Source organism: Temnothorax americanus, unplaced genomic scaffold (assembly GCF_048541705.1).
Source record: "Temnothorax americanus isolate GAGA-0224 unplaced genomic scaffold, ASM4854170v1 Scaffold19, whole genome shotgun sequence".
Lineage (NCBI taxonomy): Eukaryota > Metazoa > Arthropoda > Insecta > Hymenoptera > Formicidae > Temnothorax > Temnothorax americanus.
The window spans coordinates 4007501-4033834 of NW_027509329.1; the positions used below are offsets into that span (position 1 = coordinate 4007501).

The 26334-nt window shown below is 38.8% G+C and overlaps 1 long non-coding RNA gene and 1 pseudogene across 2 annotated transcripts in view; one reads left to right on the forward strand and one right to left on the reverse strand.

Annotated features, from left to right (window-relative positions):
* The window catches only part of LOC143896632 (uncharacterized), a 62849-nt gene that overhangs the window by 9839 nt on the left and 26676 nt on the right, over positions 1-26334 (forward strand). The gene's annotated exons all lie outside the window — the stretch shown is intronic.
* Positions 20906-24731, reverse strand: LOC143896641 (uncharacterized; annotated as a pseudogene). The gene is made up of 3 exons (XR_013256720.1): positions 24417-24731; positions 23904-24306; positions 20906-22097 (listed from the first exon to the last, which is right to left on the reverse strand). The product of XR_013256720.1 is annotated as an uncharacterized LOC143896641 (transcript).

Here is a 26334-nt window from a genome sequence, read left to right on the forward strand (position 1 = left end):
AACGATATGATTACCGAAATCCATGTTATATGTCTTTAATATGTAACTACTATATAAACTTTATCATTTGCATTATGTTGGCGATGTTAATTCTACGAGATAAATTTGAAAATATTGCAGATTGCCAAACTTTGCGAAGTTGTCGGCTAGAATTTAAATAATGTCAAATAAAAAATTTAACGCAACAAAAAATACATGTAGACGTAACGGGAATTATTCATGAAAAATCCCTCGTGAAACTAAAGTAAAAAGATATTTTGCAGCCTCACTAATATATTTACTTTCTTGTGATATTTTTCATCTATTGATGTCATACTTTGATATCCGATATTGATATCAAATATAATCTAATATCTGATCTTCATATATGTGATGTAAAATTATTAAAATTCCATTAACCTGTCAATTAAAATGAGGAATCACACCTACATCGTTATTCATTAATTAATATTTTAATGCAATCGGAAACCTTTATACGTGACTACACATTCGTTATACAGAGTGTCCAAGTTTAAAGTTTACAGTGCTATATCTCGTGAACCGATGATTTTATTGAAAAATGTTTCAGACAAAAGTTGCATGGTTTGGAAAGAAACACATAATTCAAATGTAAGTCATGTTGTAGTAGATGTCATCGTTTTCAAAAAATTTTTAAGGTGACTAATTTTTTAAATGAAACTTGATTAATAACGAAAAAATTACGCTCGATGAAGCAAACAGCTAAAACAATTAAAAAAGGCCAAATTTTGAGCAATAATAGGTGTTGAAATTTATGTATTCAAATTACAATAATACAAACGAATTGGTTTACGTTTCGGCCATACTTGGCCTTCTTCAGAACCGCAATTTCATAAATAACGTCGAATTAACAAATAAAGGACTCGGGTACGATCCGGCGCTACAATTTATTGTCGAATGTTAGTCAAATTTAAAGCTAAATTGGTCGTCCATTACGTTGCAATGCTTATGTGCGTCCATGAGGTTGGTGCAAACGAAAGCCATTATTGTCGCCAGACCCTCTTAGTGGCAACTAAATCAAATTTTGAAATTCCGTAGGAACACGTGAATTTAATAATTGAGTTTGACTCGTAAAAGTGGACTTACATAAGCGGTCGGTACCACAGGAATGTAAGAGAATTCTTTACATCGTCAATTAGGAGCGAGTGTTCGTAGCTAAAGATCGCAGACGACTGAGAAAACATTCGCATCGCAAGGGCAGAGCAACCAGTAATCATTGTTATTAATATATTTATGACAACAGACTCAACCTTTTAAATAAGGTATAACAACATTACCAAATTTAATCATTCTTTCGACTGGGACAATGTGCAGGTCTTAGAAATGGAGCATAATTATAAAAAAAGATTGACTACAGAAATGATACACATCAAAGAGCAGCCTAATGGCATAAATTAAAACAAGGACACAGAATTATTAAACGAGGCTTATTTTGATGTGTTGAGTCTGTTGTCATAAATATATTAATAACAATGATTACTGGTTGCTCTGCCCTTGCGATGCGAATGTTTTCTCAGTCGTCTGCGATCTTTAGCTACGAACACTCGCTCCTAAATGACGATGTAAAGAATTCTCTTACGTTCCTGTGGTACCGACCGCTTATGTAAGTCCACTTTTACGAGTCAAACTCAATTATTAAATTCACGTGTTCCTACGGAATTTCAAAATTTGATTTAGTTGCCACTAAGAGGGTCTGGCGACAATGGCTTTCGTTTGCACCAACCTCATGGACGCACATAAGCATTGCAACGTAATGGACGACCAATTTAGCTTTAAATTTGACTAACATTCGACAATAAATCGTAGCGCCGGATCGTACCCAAGTTCTTTATTTGTTAATTCGACGTTATTTATAAAATTGCGGTTCTGAAGAAGGCCAAGTATGGCCAAAACGTAAACCAATTCGTTTGTATCATTGTAATTTGAATATATAAATTGCTACACCCATTATTGCTCGAAATTTGGCCTTTTTTAATTATTTTAGCTGAAACTTGATTCTTTCCTTGAGACAAAAGTTGTAGATCTCATCGAGACGTTTTCAAAACACTATCATAAAGCTCTCTTTTGTTAAGAATCTCCTAAGATATTTTAAAATTAATACTTATATACATCTACATTTCAATGTACTTTTTCTCTTTTTAGTTTAAGTTATCTTTTGCTCATATTTTTCTTTAACTACTCATCGCATATCATTCGTAAAAACGTATGCGTATGTGCGTTAATTTAATTTGATTATCGAGATGGTTGTCAATCGACTGCCAATTTGTCTAAAATATGTGCATATATATCAGGCTGTATCAAACAGTTGATTTTTTTGTTCAGAAGGACTATCAAAAGCAAGGAAGAGTTTAGAAGTGCGCGAGTTTGCGTAATCGATCACAACGGCCTCAGCACTTTGGAGAATTAAATTCCGTCACACAGAAGCGGAGACGTACATAAGCGTCTCGTACGAATACTAAACTTTTCCTTTCTGTCCTGTGAGGCGAAAAGAAACTCGTCCTTGGTATCGACATCTTTCAACGATAAATCACCGTGGATATAAAAAACTTAATGCGCCTCACCATTTCGAACGCAATTTTATTCTCATTAATATATGTGGACCGTTGTTTATAATCTCTCTTAAAATAACACTTAATAAAAACTGTGCAGTAAAATGTAAAATATATACTGATAATTTTGAAATTAGAAAGCTAAAATTTGTTATATTGCAAAATTTGCTTTTAAAAATTACCTTCCGTATAATTAAATCTTAAATTAAAACTGTTAAAATAAAATCTATGAAATTGTTCAAAAATTTTGAAAATTATTTACGTTTAAAGATTGAAACTAACCATATTGATCTATTAAAGCAGCTGTAACTGAAAGAAAGTTATATGCAATCGTTAACAGAAGATATATCTCAAACACACACACACACACACACACACACACACACACACACACACACACACACACACACACGCACGCACGCACGCACGCACGCACGCACGCACGCACGCACGCACGCACGCACGCACGCACACACACACACACACACACACACACACACACACACACACACACACACACACACACACACACACACACACACACACACACACACACACACACACACACACACACACACACACACACACACACAATTGGCAATAAATATAAAATAGATACAAATAATTTGGCATAATTTTTCTGTGTAATTTATTACATTTTCTATTATCGACGATCTACCGCTGACAGCGAGAGATTTGATAAATGAAAGTGCCCACTTTAGGGCGCTAATTACCGGCACAATTACTCGGTAGATGCCGTTAATCAGATCACATCGCAAAAGGCGAGACAAAAATATAATTTTTCTTTGCGAACGATAACGAACGTGCATTAGTTGCGTAATTTAATACACTTTGTGCTAACAATTATTTTATCAAATTTTGTTATAATAAAATCAGAATGTTTCTACGAAATATACAAAATAATAGGCATTTGAGCGTGTATTTATTTCATAAAGAGTTAGACTTAATTACATAATGTAGTATATTACCGTTTTTTTAAATGTTCATTAAATATATTGCAAAATTTACTTTAATTCAACCAAAATTGGAAGTAAAAAATTATTCTAGAGACATATTTAGAAATGCATTATGCTTTAATTATATATAATTTGATATAATATGTCAGTCATTGTCACAGTTATTATTTTATTATTTTAAGAATTTTATTTTTAATTTTTCTTTTGCTAAAAAAGTATGTAATAAAAAGGCTGATTTTTGCTTGATTCTTGATTATATGTATAATTACGTTTAATTGTATACAACATCTCTTTAAAATAATCCTGCGCATGTATAAAATCGATTTAAAAAAAACTCGCGTTTATTAAACGCTAGTACATCGCATCACGAAATTCTGAGCATATCGACGCAATTTGATTCTCTGATCAAGACGAACGCTATTCCGCATGTTTCCTCAAATCTCCGTTTTGATACGACATCTCGTACACCTGTACGAATACGGTTACGAGTTTTTTTCCAGAATGTAGCAGATATATAGTCACATGTAGGCGAACGACAATTTCCTGCAGCGGTAACACGGCTGCAGCTATTTTCGAGCGCGCGTATTGCAGAACGCAAAAAAAACCTTTCTACCATTCGTATGCACCTAATTTCGCGGACCACGATTCTGATCTGGTCCGTTGTAACGTCCGCTGTAATTGCGTAAACCGTGGCAAAGAATTTTCCTCGGGGCGTTCTCTCTCGCCCGTTACACACACCGCGCCGAAGGAAACTGTACGTGCGCAGGATTTAACAATTATCGTTGTAATATCGCGGTCGTAAAATATGTACGTGCGCTAGTCCGCGAAACTGGGTCGTGAAAGAAGAGACAATACGAGACGTGAAATCAATGTCGAATTGTGTTCTTCCCGCGAGGGTTGCTCTTCCAATAGCGCCAGGCGGGCCAGGCCTGCCCGATTATCGTAGAGATAAAGCCTGCGCTTTTCTTATGCACCTCCTTATGCCCGTATCACACTAGTGATTGGCGATTGCGTCTAAGTTTTGCGTCTACGTCTTTTGACCAATTAGAACGGAAATCGCCCGAATTGCAATCGCCCGCAGTTACTTTCTGATTGGTCAAGAGACGTAAACGCAAACGTAGACGCAATCGTTAATCGCTAGTGTGATACGGGCATTACACACGCGCGATTTATCGAACCTTTCCGCAAATTTCCTGCATTTCCCTAACGCCATGTTTTCGCCGTGCGCGCGCGCGATTATGCATATAACTTTTTCTTCGACGGATTATCGTACGACTACGGTATGCACGGTCACGTATCCGACGCAACAAGATCAACCGAAACGAGCTTGGAAAGAGCTTTACAAGAGAAGCGCATAATGCTTGAACAGAATGAGTTTCGAGAAAACGTGCCGGCGCGGAGCCGAGAGATCGATCGAGACGAGCGTGGGCGGTCAGGGAAATCATTAATATGTTTATCTCGCTTGAAATTTAACACGTAATTCTCGCGTATCTATATAATGACAGTTAGAGACGCGAGGTGAAAGAGACTTTTCTCAAGTTAGCCGAACTATACAACCGAATAGTGGTTTCAACGCGGTACGTTGTAAAACGTTAACTATACGACCCCGATAACCGCGTTTACCCGTGATTGTCACTCTGCTATGGTAGTCACGTACGTATGCGGAATCACGTATAGCAATTTTGCATGGGGATCCAATGGAACAAGATCAACGGGAATGAGTTTTCAAAGCGCTTTATAACGGAAAGTCGATGATGCTTGAACGAAGAAAGAATTCCAGAGGGAGAGAGACAGAGAGAGAGAGAAAGAGAGAGAAGAGTGCGACAAAGGCGCGAAAATCCAGTTTCAAACTAGCGACGACAGCCGATAGCGATGTTGCAAAGGGAGATAGAGTTTTTATGTCGAAACGAGTATGGCGTCGTAGATACGAAGGTTGGGAAGAAGTGGTATTTACCCGCGGTGGGTGTACGAGTGAGGCTGTAAATAACGATGGTTTCTTCCTTTTAGTACCCCTTCTCTCTTTTCTTCCCCCCCTCTCTTTCTCTCTCTTCTCTGTATCCTTTTTTTTCTTGCCTAGCACGTACGCACCGCCAGAGATTGTGTTTCATTGCGTGGGTGGATCGTTAAAAAAAAGCGCAAAGAGAAGAATTTTTATCACTGACAATTATGACGCCCTTTGCGAGGTCCCTACGCGCACGGTACTACCACGCGTCTGTGATAACTAGCGGGCATGTCTTTTCACCCAAGAAAAGACTCGTGACGCAAGAAAGAACAAGTCGATATTTACTCGAGAGGCAGAGTCACTTGTATAAAATTTTGGAATTTTAATCTTCATGAAACTTGATGCCAAAAATGTCTTTATGTGAACATAATCTTTTTAAATATTGTTACTCCGTATCTAAACATAGTCCACTCGCAATAACTTAAAAAAAAAAATTACAGAACATACTTACAGAATATGCTTCTATTAAGATTATTTAAAATATTTTTACTTAAGCATGTATAAATAATACAATAAAAATCCAATAAGCTTACCAATACATTTTGGCAAGATTTTTCAGCAAAAGTTTTTTTTATTTATAAATATTTATTTAAATATTCTAGGAAGTACAACTTAATATGTTTAGTTGTAATACAAATTTTACACATAAAACAAAGGTTTCATATTTCGCCTTCGTGTCCTATATTTTTTTTACGTAATTTTTTTTACATATTCCGTAATCACTAGCCTACACTTCGACATTGAAGTAAATGTCAGTAGAGCATATGTAATTGCGTTTTTCTAATTAAATGCGTTCACGCGTTTAATAAACCAATTTCGCTCATTTCTTTTGCACGCGTGGAGCGTCGCAATCTTCATTCCGTCGTTAAACGTTACTTGGTCACGGACGATATTATAGCTGAATTAATTAACGGTTAACAGTAATGTCAGAGCTTCGTTAATATATACCACTTTAATAACAAAAATAAGAAAGTATTTCGGTCGCTGGGAGTCAATGTTCTCAATAAGGGGTTGTACGAGATCGGAGTAAATAACAAAACGCAAATCACAAGGCGGAAAATAGCGGCGCCAGTGTTACGCGGCGCTTTCGCCACGACGATCATCCGCCAGCGCCGACATTAACAGGGAGAAATGGTGAGTGACGTGATCGTTGGTACGTGCACGACGAGGTTGACGTTATCGCGCCACCGAATCGGAATGCCTTTCGCATGATCTATTTAACGCGCCGGTGAGCACGCACGCTTCGTCGGGGAAGGGAATCTTCTCGGCGGCGACGGCGACGACGGCAACGACGGCGACGACGGCACGGCCGCCGCGAAGCCGTCAACTCGCGGCGCGGCGGAAAATACCCCGGATGCCATTTTCATGGCGCACGATGAATATTCTTACGCGCGTGCCCTTCCAACCGAAACTGAGAGAGCTTGGCTGCGGAACAAATATCCATCCGTGCAAACATCGCGTCAGCAACGGCGACGGCGACGACAGTGACGACGAGGGTGCGTGCGAGATAAGTGCGAGCGGTGAGAAGGGAATAACCCGGTGGCTTCATATTGTGCAGCACGAGAGGTGGCGACGGATATACACCAACACGTGTACCGTAAATGTAATTACAGCTTAAAGGGAAGTTCCATCTTAAGCGATCTTTCGCGGTCGAAGTGGGTTCTGCATTAATTAGAAGCCAACTTAATTAATACGCGCTTGTATGCCGGGCGTACTCTTGTCCCGGGAATCTTGCCTACACGGAGGAAGAGGAAAGCGCTTCCTTCTTCCCGACACTTTAGACAGCGCAGAGTCTCTACGTGTACGTAAACGCGACTTCGCAATATCGTTGCTTTTTACCGGCGCTCGCGCGGCTCGTCGGATTTTCATAAAGAATTTGCATTTAGGTAGTCGCGCGAGCGGTAAGCTCGCGAGATTCAAGTGTAGCATGCTCCTCTCATTACTGCGGAATCTCTGCTCGCGAACTCTCGAGGAACGAACAATTCGCAATTACGTGCGTTGCGGGTTAATAGAACGCGACCTCCTCCCCCAGATTGTTTAAGAAACGTGCGATAAATATTTATATAACTGCACTATTCAATAACGAACCAGACAGCACGCATGTCCAAAGTCTTATGTCCCGATTTTGGATATGGTGCTGTCTGGGTCGTTGATAAATTCACGATTTCGTAACTGGCTGTCATAAGCTGATTGGAAGAATGATTCTACACACATAATATAGACAATATAGAAACGATAAGCGGCGAAACTAACACGCAAGTAATGATACTCGCTGTGAGCGATAGTGACAACATTTTTCTCGTATACATTTTTATGTGCACCCCGGGCACATTCCGTCCCGTACAAGTGTGCGCGCGGCGCGGAAAGGTCAGAAAATATTATGCTAGCAACACGAGAGAGTATGAATTATTTAAGCGCGCGGTGGAGATAGGAGCGCGAAAACTATACCGAAGGCATTGCATCGTTTTGTAATTTCTGTCAGCGGTCGGAATTTTATGGTTACGATCTCGACCGCGTTCACGCTACGCGCGTTCGCAAATAGTTGCGCAAGTGTGTGATTCCCTCAGATTAAATTATAATTTTAATCGCGCATAGAATTAACCGCACATTCGCCCTGCGGTACGTCATACGGTTTAAAAACGATGTTCTCGAAAGTATGTAGGTACACCGTTTTCTTCATTTTTTGAGTAATTTATCTCCTGCATGCTTATATAACAAATTCGTAATAAATCTTACAAAATTTATGAGGAAGCTTGATGTCAAAAAAGTATTCAAGACTTAATATAAACAATATAAACAGAAAGTTATAATTGGCTCGAAAAAAAAGTCCAGAGTGACTTTTAACAATTTGCAAATTTTCACGGCTATTGTATCTAAATGATTAAATTTCCTGCTTCTTTGCCGTTCTCCATGAAATTACGAACGATATCTACTGCGTGCAGGACCATGAGAATTTCAAAAAGATTTTGGGAAAATGGTACATAAATCTAAAGATTTGCCGACCGTCTCAGACCCGAAAGAACAGTTGTCGCGGTAGTGGTATCTCACAGTTGAATGGATAACTCACGTTATTTCCGTAAATTATGTCTCGCCGTGGCATTATGATAGTGGAGTCTCGATCTAATGATATATATTCTGTCAATTAAGGGTGCTCGATAGCCGGAAATTTGTCGACCATTCCGGAAAATGGATTTAGATTGGATGGCTTTCTATGGTGAATGAGTCAAGATATGGAAGATCATTTTACTATCGTTGATGTTATTAGAGGTTTGCGATTTATATTAATTAAGTTAAAAGTTTATGGTTTTGATATGCTTTATCATATATAATGATACAGTCTCAATAAAATAGTGATACTCATTGTCCACATTTTTGCAAAGATTGTTAAAATTCCAATTTTTTAGTGAAATTGGGTTATAATAAATTGGATAAAAAGTTTGTTACTATATAATATTACTTGTTTATTCCAAACTGTATATTTTTTAGCAAAATACTGTTAAGAATTCAATGTAAAATTATTGAGAAGCTTCTCGAGCAGATAATTAAATTTTTTCAAACATCAGCGCAGTATTTAAACAAGTATATAAATATTGAGAGCAAGTAAATATCCGTAATAATAAATATGACTGTTCATTATAAATACGTACATTTATTTGCTTTTATGTTATGCATCATAAATCATTCGTGGTTTATTTTAAACGAGCTACTATTGTATACATATATTAAACGGTTAAAATAACTCTTCTCTTTTTGTTAAATAATTTATAAATGTTCATCTAAAGTTATATATAGATGCGCAAAAGAATTAAAGAAATATTAGAATACCGTAAAGTGACTAAAGTTTTAATAATCTTTGCAAACTTATCTGTAGTACAAATAATTAATTGTATTTGTTACAACTTGTTCGTTAACAGTGATTAAATTTGTTTTCATAAAACCGTGTCTATTTTTCATCGATTTTTCCCACGCTATAATTACAATCGCAGGACAAAATTTAGCTTTATTAATACATCATTCACTCACCACATCCACTACTATATCGTCCATCCCTCACCATGTAGCTCTCCCTTTTTCATCCGTATTTGTGGTGACGGCATGCTCATCGAACCATATTTTCATTCCTGTCACAACGTAAACCGATTCATTCAAGCACCCTTCCACTTCATCATCCACATGAGAGTCGTTATAGTCAATTCGTACGACATAGATTACTATATAATGCGTATGATTTTACATGCACGCGCCTATCACGATTTTTTCAGCCAGAAATTACGTATAATTATAAAATTGTACGGAAGAATTGTTCGAGATACTAACTGCATTTTCTTAAAAATTGTAATAATGTTTTCTTAGAAATATCAAAACGTGAGTGCATCTTTAATGATCATAAAAGAATTCTGAATTAAAATTATTTATAAATTTGTTTCTCAAATGCCATCAGATATCCTATATATTATAAGATATTTAAAAATATATATTGTGATTATATAGATTATATATTGTTTAAGCGCAACATATAATTGCGATTTATTAGCGGTTGAGCAAGATCATGAAACAGTATGAGATGGAAGAGCATAAGGTTTTCTCAATTCTCTCTCTCTCTCTCTCTCTCTTTCTCTCTCTCTCTCTCTCTCTCTCTCTCTCTCTCTCTCTCTCTCTCTCTCTCTCAATCCAACTGTAACACCAATTCCCTTCGCGATCAGTTTTTCCAGATGACGTCCCAAAAATGTAATTACTCTCGTATGCGTGGCTATAGGTGTAATCGGTCGATTTGGATGAAAATTGAAATGACTTGGAAAAATTTTCCAAAAAATTCGATGCCCGAGAGTCGCACCAATTCCCCATTTCGCGTAAATCGAGTTATGATAAAAATTATTTGTAAAAACTCTCGCGGAAAGAGAGAGATCGCCATCATTATTGAGCTTCAAATGAAATCGGTGACGTTTAATCGTATTGCCGAAAGTTATAAAATTTCAACGAAATGTGTGCCAGCAATTATCGAAATACGCGAGCAGATGAAAATAGTTTACATTTTACATGATGATCATTTAGTAAATCTCCTGACGTTTCTTCGTAACAATATTTCACTTTGTTAACTGTGAATATATCACAAATGTAATGTAGTAAAATTTTTAACAAATTTTCATTTTCTTAAAATAAAGATTTGTTTAAAAAGCTAACGTTTTATGTAACAATAATCACATATACGTGTAGAAAATTAATTGGCTCTCAATCTTTTTTTCTTTTTCTTGTGCCGTTTATATTAAATTAATAAATTATATATATTATGTATACACATATCTTATTTGTCTAATATTTGCAAGTAGCATACATCCAGTATATTATAATCCCGTCGTGCTCGAATAATTAACAAGTGATACGACCGGCAGCGGAGATCCCCTTTAAATCATAAAATCATGTTACATTCGCTCTTTTACATTCACCGCACACGGCACGTTACGTACAATATTGCGCGTTTACGTTTAAAGTTCCCCACCCCTGGTAGGCTAATGGGAAAACTAGCGTTGCGCGCGACTTTTTACCGTTAGATTAAAATATGCAAATAATCCGGGATCGCGACGCGCTCGTAACTCCGGTAGCCACCCTCTTCGAGAGCGTGCGGTGCGACGTGTCGCGTCGCGGCGCCAGCCCTTTCTCCCTTCCCCCCTCTCCCGACCACTCACAAATCCGCAAGCCGTCCCACAGGCCACCCGCTCGGTCGCATTTCACCCCTGTGGACCCACGAACACCTCCCCTTCGCGCGCAGAACCCCCCCCCCCCTTACCCTGGGCGTGATGTACGTATTCGCCGTCGCGACACCCGGGGACGCTCGCGGAGATTACGAGGGTGCTACGCGGGGAGCAACGCGGAATTACATTTTAATTTCATCGGTAGCACGCTCCTATTACGAGTCCCTTCACCGCGCACCGCCCGTACGGCGTGCAACATAAACTATCGGCGATTGAAATAGCCTCTACCTTCGTAAAACAGGATACCGGTGGACTACGTGATAATTTTGCGCTTTTGTTTGCACCACAAACGTCGGATTAGAATACTTTGAACATTAATAGTAACTTCAAATACGATTGCTTTATTTCTTTAGCTATCTGAGCGAATAACGATGAGTATTTCTAATTTTATATACACTGAGAAAGAAAAGTTGTTAACTTGACTAAATAAATATTTTCAACTGATTATGAGTTTTTTAATTAAAATATTTACGTATGTAAATTAAATGCGACATATTAAATCTAACATGACGTAAAAAATTTGACTCAAATAACTTAAATATTTTAATTTAAAAAATTATGATCAGTTGAAAATATGTATTTAGTTAAGTTGCCAACTTTTTTCTCAGTGTAGCATTACTAAAAACGTTATTTATTATATCTAATAAAATAATAAAATAATAAAAATTGTAATAAGTTCATAATCTTGTTATATTTGACAATATTTTCATCGTAAGATATAAATAACATTTTACTATTGCTATTCAAAATGCGAAAAAAGATATACATTATAAAATCTGTTATTATTATTATTATAAATATGACCAATTGGTATCATCATCAGTAAATCGTATTACTGCCATTCGTAATTTAGCAACAGCGTATATAACCTATCGCGTCGCGTAAAAGAGTCACGGTCGGTCTCGCTCCGCGTGTACTTGGCGCGAGACACTACCGTGTCTCTTGATTATAATAATTTTCTACATCCCTCGCAAGATTACACACGTTTAAAATTAAAATGAGGATGTTAGGTGAACCGCTCTGCATAAACGAGTGGACGTAAAACATGTGCACATTGCGTTCAAACCGTGACATAAACCGTCGCTAAACCGAGGTATACGGACCCAAGTATAGAGTACATACGTGGTCGTACAATAGCCGAAAGGATTTTCCGTATGCGGATAGACAGTGTGTGTGTGAAAGAGCACCCATGGCGCCACACACGCGTTTTTGCCATGTGCCGGTGCATACGCGGACGATTTCTACTTGCTCGAAACGCGATCCGCCACGCTGTGCCGGAGCTCTCTCTCTCTCTCTCTCTCTCTCTCTCTCTCTCTCTCTCTCTCTCTCTCTCTCTCTCTCTTTCTCTCTCTCTACCATCCTTTCTCTTTCTCTCTCTCTCTCTCTCTCCTCTTTCTTTTTCTCTTCTACTCTGTAATAAATAACGTTGTAATTTTTACAACGTGCATCTGTTGTAATCTAGAGGATTTTCGCGTCATGCGACGCGATTCATTCGCGAGCACTTCACGCGAGGAGCGCCGCGCCGCGGCCTTTATTAAGTTTTTGTCGTTGTAAATTCTTTCAATAAACGTCGGGCGTAGGAAAGGCGCAAAAATCATAACGCACGCTTTTACGGGCGACGAGATCTCGCGTTGTAACTGTCGCGCGGCTGGATACATATATAACGCCGCGGCGTTATGCGATCTCTCTCTTTCTTTTTCTCTCTTTTTCTCTTATTTTTTACATTCCCGCAAACGCGACCGACTTCGCTCCGCATCATAATGCGTGTCGTAAAAGTTTTACAGTGTACCGCCCGTCGCAATTTCCAAGAGGGAATTCCGCAAAGTTGGCGCGATTCGAAGTTCGTTCAAGCGTTTGCGGATTTCTGCCGTGGAGCATCGGACGTCTCGTTGACCTCGTCGTCTCGATCCCAGCAAGATCTCGTCTTCGGTCGACGGAAATTTGTTTGACATCGTAAAAAAAGTACGCTGTTGTTGCCGGGGAAATTTTTGGCAGGTAATAATGCCCCACGTACCACTCGGCGTACATACAAGATACGTACAAGATACGTACATAAAACGCGACTGTAAAAGTCACGGTAGAGAGTTACGTTTGTTTATTGTTCTTACGTTTCCTTTTTGTAAAGTACAAAGTACAAGCGAGAGAAACTTTTATTCCGCGAAGAACGAGTGGCCGCGGAATAGCTGAAAGTTACGGCGTCTAATCTTGACACGTCGGAACTTCCTCGCGGCATTCGTCTCGCGCTAACGAATCTGAAATTTTCATCACGTATCGAGAGGCGCGTTCATTTAAAGCGCGGCAAAGTTGGATCAAGCGCGGGATCCGTGCTGAATCCGCGCTGAATGTAGCGGCGCGACTCAGCCTGGTTAAATTATCATCCCTGCAAGGAATAGGGAGTTATAAGCGTCACATCGCCGCAATCCAAACATTTCCTGAAAGCTTCGCATTTGGAATATCTCTAGCTCTATCGGCTGCGCCCGACGGAGCGGATAATGACGAAGTGAGAGACAGAGAGAGGGAAATCAAATATTTACGATCTGATAATGTAACTAAGAATAAACGCCGTTGAATAAGCTCTCCGGATTAATCGTCACGTGTGATGTTATCCGAGGGCATAATAGCCGACCAAGAGAGAGAGAGAAAGAGAGAGTAAGCGCTCAGAATTGTCCCGAAAAGTTCCGTAGGCACCCCCTTTGCCCGAGTTTCATTGGTATTTCGCTGCATCAGAGGGTTCATACCCCGGTGTATTCGCAGGCCGTATTTCCTCCGTCCTTCTCGCACTCGGCCGCCATACCTCGTGTCCCTTTTTCCTTCTCTCATTTCCCGGTTGGCTGCTACTGTCGAGTTTCCAGCCCTTCTCTCATTAAATCATTTGTTCTCCGACGCGGACGCCGCGGCCGCCGCCGCCACCGTCCGTCGCGTCCCGCTATATTCCTGTTGGGCGCGGTGCAGCGCAAAATATATCCGGGGCGAATATTTCGAGAATAAACGTCGACTCGTCTTTTCTTCCAGCGCGAGCTCACGCCCACGTCAAATTCATATCAAGGCGATGTAAGCATAATTCATTATGATTTTCGCGCCACGCATCGTCCGATTTATTCCCGTGGAATATTTCTATATGAATAATGTATGCGTATTCACACCCACGCAGGCCTATGTTATATTTTAAGGAAAAGTTTTCGGTATCCTGTTTAACCCATCGTTATGCTATTTGCAGGAGTCCAAGCTTAGCTATATATTTAAAACTCCGTCTTTCTCTATTTTTTATTTGCTATTATATGTATAATTCGGACATGTAAGGTAAATGTACCAATGTCGGGACATTTAAGACCTACATCTGAACACCTTTATCATTTTAGTTTTTTAATAAATATAACGCGAATAATTAAAGTCAAAAATAAAAATATAATACAAAAAAAGTATTTTTATCTTTGATTCTTTAATTTTAATTCACGTTATAACATATTTAAGGACTCAAATGATAAAAATGTCCAGACACAGGTACGTGTCCAGGCATTGGCATAGGTACATTTACCTTATGTTTCAACTATTTGATAACACGAAAATTTGAAAAAAGTGATTAATCTGAACACAAATAGACAGGTACGCACAGTAAACGTCAAATATTTATATCATAGTCATGATATATTTATAAATTAATTAAAACTCCATATATAAATTCTTTATTGCATACGTGTAGTTATTTACATCCAATTTAAAGCTAATTCTCGCGCGACTATTCGTTATATTCGTTATTAATGTAGCAAAAATTATTATTTTACAAGTATATAGAAGAGGAGCGGGCTAATTAAGAGCGGGCTAATTATTATTTTATATTCGCAAACAGCACGAACGTAATACTGGTGGAAACGCGCCACATTATAAATACCGAGTAATTGCGCGTAATACACAGGTGCACTTTGCGCATTTATTTATTTTCGCTTGCATCGTTTTTTCTTTTTTTTTCCACGAGACCCACGACTGTCGTCGGTAATGGTGAACAGCCTCGATCGACGATGCCGGCATGCATCGTCCGTTCGGATTATGATGACCTATCTACGACGGTCAGCTCGTTCAGTTTCGATTTATGGGTAACCGATAACCGGATTCGTTCGCCCTCGCTGCCCTTCCTCGTCCAATTCTTTCGGCCACCATGTCAGTCCGCTGCCGTGTGTGCTTTTTTACGAGGCTGCGCGATAACATCGTGGAGCTACGTCAACAAATTTTTCTCGAGCATTGTTCTTCTCGCCCGCGGGAAAGGCGATTACGAGCTGATCTTACGATACTCTCGATATCTTTTTTTTTTACAAAAGCCGATTAGTTCGTGTTATATGATTAATTTGCTTGGTTCTACTGCAATAAAATAAGAATATCGCACATCAAAAGGCGTTATTAGTTAAATTGTTAAAATATATTTCCGTTTTCTTTTTAATCAATAGATATAATAACTTGTAATAATAAAATGTAATTATTAAATAAATCAAATTTAAGTTTGCATTTCAAAATTTAACGGAAGTATCATTTTCTAAAAAAAAAGAGAGAAATGAAAAAAAAAAACATAATTTCCAGCTAATCTATTATTAATGTTTCATGCAACGATGTGAGATATTTAAATAGATGAACAATCACTATGGCTTTATTAAAAATAAATATCGATCTATCAATTATAGCAATCGAAAAACTATCAACCCTCCCGAAACCGTGTGCTCTTACTGCCGACCCGCTTGCCCATTTAGGAAGCCAGACCTGACCTTCGTGCGCCGTTTTGTTACACTCCGATATAAAGGAGGACACCGAAATGTCGATGTCCAACGTCGGTGTGAATACGCGGATAAATGTGACGAGGAGCGCTGGAACGAGCGAAATAGGCAGGCGAGCGTGAAGTATCAGCGGCAGTATTGCTCTAACGTTTTAAAGCGCGGATTATCCTCGCGGCTTAAATTTCCGTTTCTCCGGTCTCACCGACGTCAGCGAGATGGTATAGCCCCGGTATAGTCGTCGCTGCATTCGTTTCTTTTTTGTGGCTGCCACCGGAGACTCGAGAACGTTCTTTTTCTCTCTTTTTTCTTTTTTTTCTTTCTATTTTTTTTATTGCCGCAAAACGACGCACGCGAGAGCTGCCGCGAGATTACAGCGGACACAAAACAACGTTTCGCGCTAATGTTATTAAAAATCATCCCGAGTGGAAATCCCCGACACTTGTGAGAGACCGCGCATGATGCTATACACCGCGGCTTATAGTCGGATTCTTGTCGGAATTGATGACGCTCAATTATCGAATAGGCGAAAACGGATTGGCCAAGTCAAGAAATTGGATTTGATCGCCAATCAAACAAATCCGTAAGGTTTCGCGATAAACAACGTGAGAACATGGAGAGTAGTATAGTGTTACGTGTCGTAATTCGCTTAATATCTAACTAATACAGTTAATTATTCAATAACAGAGACCACGGACAAGTCTATATTTAAACACACGACAAGCAGTTAAACACGCAACCCCGCAGTGTTCTCGCACGCGTCCCCGCCCGGGAATGAAGCTTTTTTTAATCAACGCCGTCCAGTGGTCATTACGACGTTCTTTTAAAGCCCTATAACGTATCGCGGCGCGGCGCGGCACGGACGGCGGCGTGGCATCGGGTCGAGGGGCTGAAACGCTGGGGGCGTGGCGGGGAAACGAAACGACGAAAGCGAAAATATCGCTTCCGCCGCCCGCGCCGCCATCACACCCGCGGCCCTCGAAAAGAGTCCCTTCGTTATGGGCGACCGTATTTCACGTCGTTAACGAGCGCCACCGCGTTTTGTCGGCGATAAACTCGCGACAGCCACGACAGATACAAGGATAAATGCCGTGCTCTACGCGGATTGATGGGGGACATCAAGCGCCGCGGCCAACGATTACCCATATTCTGAGTGACGACGTCCGTTCTCGTCGAAAATCGGCGGCGCGGCGGAGGGAAAAAGTCTCACACGCAGTCGCCTCCGGAGCAGTTTCGACACCGCGGATGGAATGACGAAAGAGAGATCTAAAACATGATTTACAAACCAGTCCACGCTTGTTTCACGCCCGTGAATCACCCGTGACAATAAAGAAGGATAATCTTCTCGGTCTAAGAAGATTATATCGCGTAATATTTAAAACAATTTGTCTCTCTATTTTACGCTACAATTTCGTAAGCGTGGAATAATACAAAGCGGAACGTCAATATAAACAGAACAAGATGCAGACAATACGCTTTAAATGAGAAAAGGTATTTTATATCTCTCGAATTCGCGATAGTTTCCAAAATAACTTAATCACTTTTGTGTGTATCTATATATCTAAAATATTGAAACTAAGGCCGGTATTCATAGTCAGATCTTATATTTAAGACCGTCTTAAGCACAATCTTAAGGTGTTGCAAACTAATCACAGAGCTGTACTAGCATCTTAAGATACTATTCAAGACGATCTTAAAATAATAATGGACCTACGAGGACTTTTAAAAACTGAATCGCATTTTTAAGTTTAAATAGATCTTAAAATCAAGATGTGTCTAATCAAAATTAGGTTTTCGAATCTTAAAATAAGTAATATTTTATATAGGTACTGTTAAATATTAAAGAATGACATTTAAACCAATACCTTGAATTAAAGAACATTTTGTTATTTTTAACTACCATAAATAAATTTTGTGTTAAAATAATAAATTTTAACACAAAACAGTATTATTTAATTTAATTAACGGTATATTGAGTAAGAGCAGTGGCGATCTTTAAAAATGGTTAAAAATAACTCAAATTGAGTACAATTTAACCCTATAGAATAATAAACTAAAATTACACATTATTATCCGATGTTCAACGACCGTCTTCACAAATGTTGTCCGACCGTTAAGAATACTTAACGTGATTAATAACATAGTCTCACGAAGTAAAAGAGCACACATAAATCATAGTGTTATATACAGTTGAATATAATTCATTCTTGGTGGATACGCCTAATACAGTCCGTCTTGCAGAAAGTACTGCGCTACAATATGGTATAGCGCGACGCGAATCGATGAGAATTATCATGCGACGCTGGTTATTGTATTCCGGACATAATTTGAATAATGAACATTTTTCCAGTTGGTAACTCTATCTTGTTCATCCGTTTTTCCAGAAACGTTGCTGCATTAAAAGCGTCCAGGGATTGCGAGCAACTTTTTTCTCCAGGAGATATAATATAAAGAACACCGAGAGAGACCGAAAAGTTGAACTGTCAATATCTTTCCTAATTAGACTTCTTCGCGCACAGGCATACAAACGGCTCTCCCAAGTTTTCTCTACTAAATAAAAAGTCATGCTCGATTTATGCAACTCTATCCCCCGGAGAACTAACACCAATATTACCGAAGTAGCACGTTCGTTCCTACTTTTCCCGTTTGCATAAAAAATAAAGTTAATAAAAAATAATTTTTTATTTTATATCTTTCTTTCTTTAGTTTCATCTTTATTTATAAAGATAATGTTATTATGTGTGTCCACATAACACAATATAATAAAGTGCTTATGTATGCACTTTTATAGGTATACTCAAATCATAGCTTAAGTAAGCATTATAATTTGTCATTATAATTTGTAATAAGTCTTTATGCAGTGTGTAGGTAGTTGTTCTGACATTTGAATTCATAGAATAAATTGCGTTAGCTGATAAAGTTCGCACAGAAATGTAACTCAGAGAGAGAAGTTTCAGCAATTTGGATAGCATTGAGAAGTTAGGAGGGATCGGTGAAGACGTGGTGCGAATCGATAGATCTCAGAAGTGCTTTCCAATTATCCACCAAGCTCCCGTAGCTTACAAGGCTCGTGAAATCTACCTGAAATCAGTAATGACGCTTCTCTCGTTTATTAATTACACGCTTATGCGAATCTCCTTTTGTCGAAGTTATAAATTACGCGAAATTTGCATAAATGTTTGCTTACGTATTTTCCGCCTCTTATCGTCAGGAATATTTTTCTTGAACCCCCCGCTAATAAATAACGCAGTGAACGGCAAACGCAATCATCGAGTTTAAGCGTACTGTGACGGAAGTAGCTTGAAGCGTGCGCTAAGAAGATTGGAGAACTTATCGAGACCTGTCGATATCTAAGACGCTTTTGAAGAAGTTTACGTTAAAATAATATAAATTCGTGAAAAATATTCGTATTGACTTTTTAACATTTGTTCACATTATCGTGACGTGGCAGATACTTGTCAAACAAATAATAATATTTAATTTTATTAAAGTTCCTTAAACTGTTCATATATTCTTCGTGAGTTTACTAAAATAGAAAGAATTCGATTATAGCAATTAAATAGTGAAGATACCATCTTCGGTCGGGTTAAATCTTGGTAGCCTAATAATAATATTTCTGTATAAATTTATATATTTTTTCTAACTTAACAATTATATGCACCGATTATTTATTGGTCTTGAAACTCAGTTTTTTGTTAAAAAGGTAAATTCACGCATTTAAATTAATAATTGATTTAACGTTTGATGCAAATAAGCATCCCTTTTTAATCACTATAAAAAATTTTCGAATTTATTCGGTTATTATTTATAAGCGTTGTTGTGAAAAAATAGTATCTATATTATATAAATTTAAGATTAATGATATACGTAAAATGTAAAATTAATATTTTAACTTATCCGATTGCATTTTAATTGCAAATGCAACAATACAAAAACATTTATTTAATACTCTGTCAGAAAATCGGCGATTCCACCGTAGCGCATCCTAACGTAACGAAGCTTTTGGAAGAGATTTCATCCCAAAAGAGAGGGTCTTGAGACTCCCGAGTATTATCTCGCATAGCCCTCGCTTACTCCCGAAGCTAACCTTCGAGACTTTCCTGCATTAACTCGTTTCAGCGGCGCAAACAATTCCGGGCTGGTCGTTAAGGATCCGTTACTACTAGCCACTCGAGAAGCGAGTGCTTTCGCTCATTGGCCACTTAGTTCTCGACTTGTGTCGCTGATAGTTTAATTAAAAACTGTGAACTTCCGTGATATCGCGGCATAGACGAGAGTACAATACAATTTCCAAACCTTGGAAATTATATTAACCATTCACAAGAGATTATTAGATTGAACGAACTTACCTGTAAAGTTCGATCACAATTATGCCCTTTGTCTCGTCCGGATGGAAACTATGTAGTCGTGCCCCTGCACGCGTATCAACAACACTATTCAAAGCTCTGCCAAAAAGCAAAAGAGAGGCCGCCTCCCGCGGCCGCGCGCGCCTCGCCTCTTCATAAGTTCCAAGCCTTTTTGCAAATCGCTAATTTTTGGGGTGGGAAGTAAATGTTGGGTGAGTGTCCATCCGGACGAGACAAAGGGCATAATTGTGATCGAACTTCACAGGTAAGTTCGTTCAATTTAATAATTATGCCTCTTTATATCTCGTCCGGATGGAAACTATGTAGTTGTTTATAGCCTAGCGATTTGTCAATTATAGGAACAATCGTATAAGAAACTGTGAGCGAAAAATGTATTCCATTAATAGAAAGTATAAGATATATAAACTCGTATATAAACTGAAAAAATATAAACTTATGCTCAAAACTAGAGACTTATACTTATAAAAATAATATAATCCGCTGCTCAAAGCTATATATAGTCTTAAAAAGTAAATATAATATATACTTATATAAAGATAATATATAATCTTATGTTCAAAAGTATAATTTTATACTTATACAAATAATATACGTTGAGTGAATGATGTGTAAACTATCAATCTTTATTAAAATAATGCAAATCCAACTAATATGCCTTCGAGTTGCGCTATCGCTTGCTATGCTGAGCTAATAAAACAGCGTTACTGAATTCCTCGGGATTAATGAGCGGCCTATTGTAGAAGTTGGCGAAGACCCGGGACTCGCCCGTCCAACCCGCTTAATGAAATCAAGGGGGACTCCCCTAGAAGATGCTTGAGACGTTGAAGCATGTCGAGTGCTATGTGCCAAAAATATGGAAATGTTTATTCCGCAATCCTCCAGACCGCTACGAATCCAGCAACTGATTGTTTGTGACGAAACAGCTTTGTGAGGCTTAGACAAAGAAATAAATAAAAAATCGCATGAAGAAGGACGCAAATCTTTGGTATTTTTTATATAATGCTCCATGAGACGAACAATGCAAAGGTTCTCCTGGTTAACGAAGCGAGAAAACATAAAAAAGGGTTGAGACCGACCCGGGGCCGAGGTTTTAATTCGATTCGGTACGCGAATGATTAGTTCGTCATTTAAAAAAATCTGTGAAATTCTAAGTAAAGAAAATGTTTGAGCTCTGTGACCAGTTGCAAGAGCGAGGAGGAGTATCAATTTTTTAGTGAGCAATTTTAAAGGAACTCCTTCATACGGGTAGATAAAAGACAGTTTAGCTATCACGGGAACGGGGTCCCAAACAAAATCCTACCGCGGGCGAGGCGGTTTGAGTGTGGAGACGCCCCTACAAAAGCGTTTGACCGTGGGATGATTCCCGATCTCGTTCTGAGAGATAAGGGAAATAGCCGATCTCATTGTATTTAGGGTCGAGTAGGAGGAGATATTCGGCAATTCTTGAGCTAAAAACTGTAAGAAGTGAGCTACTGATGGCGAGTAAAGCGATAGCCGATGATGGTGGCAGTAATTCCACCAGGAGCGAAGCGAGTAGGAATATTGTTTGATGGTTGATTCCGATAAAGAAGCTAGTAAAGCTGGTATTGCTATATCTCGAACTGACCGGGCCTTGAACGCCTCCCTGATAACTTCGTGATCCCCAGGGAAAGAGTCCTCCATGTTGGGTGGCAGCTCCTGAAAGGTGATGATAGAAGAGAATAATTGGGAGGAAGAATCAGTGGTTCGGAAATCAAGAGACGACCGAGCAACGGAAACCATGGCTGCGAAGGCCATCAGGGAACTATTAGAGTTTCCGTTGCTTCGTTATCAATTATCTTTCTAAGTACGCGAGGCAGTAGGATAAAAGGTAAAAAAGCGTAAAAATTTAGTTCTTTCCACGTACGAAAGGGTAAACGCGTCTACGGCAGCTAATCCTGGATCAGGTAACCAGGAAACGTACAGACTGCATTTGTTATTAATTGAAGACGCAAATAGGTTTATGTCGAAGGAGCCAAAGACCCTTGCAACCCGACGAAAAGCTAACTCAGATAAAGACCATTCTGTATCTGGGTCTGCCATTCTAGATTCTGCGTCTGCGACTAAGTTTTCTAAAGATGATATATAAGAGGCAAATAAGAAAATGTTACGAGCCTCGCACCAGAGCCAAATTTGTTTAGAAATCTCGGAGAAGTGAAGAAATTGGATGGAACCAAATTTGTTAATATAGGCTAAAGCGGTGGTGTTGTCAATGCGAAGTAGGACGTCGCAGTCCTGCAGATCTGCTGCAAAACAACGCAGTCCGTTAAAGCCCGCTTTAAGTTCTAGTGCATTTATGTGTAGGGTTTTCTCACCCTCCGACCACCAGCCATGAGTACGCAGCTCTCCACATGAGGCTCCCCATCCGTTCAAAGACGCATCAGTAAAGATTTCTCGAGCAAATCTACCTGAACGAATCCTGTTTGACTGTCTAGGATTAGAAAAGATGTTGATCCACCATTCGAAGTCTTCTCGAAGGTGTAAGGAAATGTTTATCTTTGAAGAGTAGTCTTCGTTATTTTCGATTAAAGAGAGAAATTTTTCTCTTTCAAACATTTTTGTATAAAGCAGCCCATACAGCATTGCAGGGCACACAGAGATGAGAGACCCGATAAAGCTGGCGAACTCCCTGATAGAGCATTCTGACTTCTGGGCTAAGGATCTTGTTAGATTTAATAAATTCTCCCGACGAAAAGGGGGGATTGTAATGGATTGTTCTGTTGAATCAAATGTAAAACCAAATATTTGCGCTTGGTCGATGGTTCCAGCTGCGATTTGGCGTAATTTATCACGAAACTTAAAGACTGCAGAAGATTAATTGTAGCGGTGATATTAGCTCGGCATTCCTCGATGGATGAGCCAAAAAGGAGAAAATCGTCTAAATAAATGACGGATTGATACCCTCTTCTGCGGAGGAAAGTGATTACCGGTCGAAGGATCTTCGTGAATATATAAGGGGCTGTAGAGAGGCCGAAAAATAAGGCTGTGAATTCAAAGGTTTTTCCCCGCCACTAAAATCGAAGAAATTTTCTGTGACCCTCGAAGATTGGAACCAGGAGGTAAGCGTCCTGTAGGTCGAAGAATGCCATGTAACAACCTGGTAACACTGTGCGCCAATCTTCTAATTTGAAGTGTGGGGGCTCGATGTGCGAATTCAAATCTCGCAGATTTAAAATAAATTTTTTATCTCCCGACGGTTTATCCACTAAGAAGAAAGATGAAAAAAACTGATCCTTGCTAGATTCGACAGGAACAATGACCCCTAATCGATATAATCGTTCTATCTCTGAATCGCAGGCTAGCGCAGCAGCAGGTGATAGGTTAGGTTCAGTAAGAAAGGTCCTTGATGGTGGTGAGCTGGCAAAAGGGATACGGTAGCCCTTTATAGCTTCCAGAACCACCAGGATCAGAGGTAATATCCGACCAAGCCTCAAAAAATTTGGCTAAACGGCCAGCCGAACTTACATCGTTTAACGGTGGTATCGAGATCTGGTTCGGGACTGGTAGCGATGGCGTCGGCTCTGGTAGTGGTGGGCCCCTGATCGACGAGCCGCTGGTGGACGGACAGAGGCCTTCCTGTTTCCCGAAGGCCTAGATGTTTGAGGCTGGCCACGTTGCTGAGCTGCTTGACGGACAAGTTGTAGCGTTTTCTTCCCCACCTGAGGAACTGGTTTGGAGACCTCGCGACCGGCCTTTTCACAAATCTGAGCCGCCTTGAGCGTTTCGGCAAAAGTCTTGCCAAAGAGGAACTCGTCGATAGGTGCTGACTTTGCGGCGTTCTTACCCAAGATGTTGAGAGAAGGCTCGGTGAAGGCTCTTCTCGCGAGTGAGAGACGGTAGTGATGGTCGGCAAGCAGGTGAATGCCTTCTGCGAATAATGTTATAGCCGATTTTGCCTCGTCCCTGAGATCCTGTAAGACCTCTGGCTTCAACAACGGCGACATGCCCGTGCCCGTGCCCGTTGAGACAAGCCCTTACCTGTGTCTGTGAAGACAGTTGGTACTCGTTTCTTTTCATGACTGAAGGGGTCAATGCTGCGATGATTTCCTTGTTCAACTTTGGTGGAGCCAAAGCTGCAAGCTCCTCCTTCACCTCGTATTTCGTCAGAAAGTTAGTGCGAATCTCAGCTTTAAAGCCACCTCGCGACTCCGTCTGGATTGAGTTCAAAACGACGGAATTTCAAAGAGTTGATGTGGGAGGAGCCTGAGCTTCCCCAAAAAGCTCGTTGAGTAAAGGGTGTGTCTCAGGGACGACCTCCGGTCCTGAGATTTGGGAACGACAGTGGCGGGTGGGTCGGCGAAGGATATACATTACCCGCTGATGTGCGGTTTTTCTTTGAGATAGAAACGATCTCCGCTGAGGCTACGCAAAAAAAAGACAGAGTGAAGAAACACATCGGTTATGCCCTCTCTTTGCCAGATATCCGGAAAATAACTGGGTCGACAAGAGGACATACCTGATGGTACAACGCCGCGGTTCGCTTGCGCGGCCGTGTGTTCTTTATGCTCTTGCTCTAAGGCATGTGGCGTAACGGATGCTAAAGACGATGCTGAGGCAACGTCTTGGGCCGATCTAACCTCTGCGGGTGAACTAACCTGACACTTGTCTTTTTATATTTTAAATATATATTATAATATAAATATATATATATATATATATATATATTATACATTTGTTTTATAATTTGTATTATATATGTGTATTATATATTTCTTTATAAATAACAGTTACATAAAACTGTAGTAACACAAAATTAACGTATTGCATTTATTGCATCAAAAAAACCTAACCTAATGAAGAACATAGCTTATTGAATCTTTGAGAATTGAGATCAACAAAATATATATTTTTACTTAAAGAAAATTCCTAGCGAATGAAAAACTAATGGAGAACATATTTAATCTTTGAGATTAATAAAATATATTATTTCACTTAAAAAAAATTCCTAGCGGATGAAAAACTAATGGAAAACATAGCTTATTTAATCTTTGAAACCAATAAAATATATATTTTTACTTAAAGAAAGTTCATAGCGGATAAAAAACTTTAAGAATAGTCTTCAAAAATTACATCATCTGCATCTGCATCTGCACTATCTGCAGTATCTGCACTGTTACGATAAAAATCATACATTTGTCTTGAAAATTTATTGTTTAACATATCTTTTGACGGTGTAAAATTTTTACATGAGCAAGAACCTATTGTGTTGCCTTTCACATTCTGACTTGCCAGTAAAGTTCCATTTATTGTAGAAACACTTAATTTATTTCTAGTTTTTGTTTTAATATTAAATTAACTTTACTGAATATTCGCTCACATTGAGCATTGAAATGCGGAAGGCTCAAAATACTTAACACAAATTTTGACAATGAATTAGCTACATTTAATTTCAAGATATAAGCCCAAAATACATCTATTTCAGTATTTAAGACATCATCTGAAAACTGTATAATAAAGGTAAATTTCACCATTCGTTATCAATTTCTTGAAACTTGTCTTTTTCAGTAAATCTAGAAAAGTGATTTAAAATAGGTAACAGAGTAGGATACTGATCTCTTGTGTTATTTGAAATTGCTAGTTTTGGAGTAAATATTTTTAACATAGACATATATTCATCGTCAAATTTATACCTTTTTTTAATTCCCATACAAAGAGTTACCATGAAATCCAAAACTTTTTCATAAAAAAAAGATCTAATAAATCTTTTCTACCTTGAATTTCGTTGTTAGAAATTTCATTCATTACTTTAATTCCCAAATAAAGATTATACTTTTCGAGAAATTTTGAAGAATCCGTAGGATCTATTTTCGAAATTGGTTTAGACAAAACATAATCTCGTTTCATAAAACATAATAAAAGATCAGTATAACTGTCGACTATTTTTTTTATCCATATC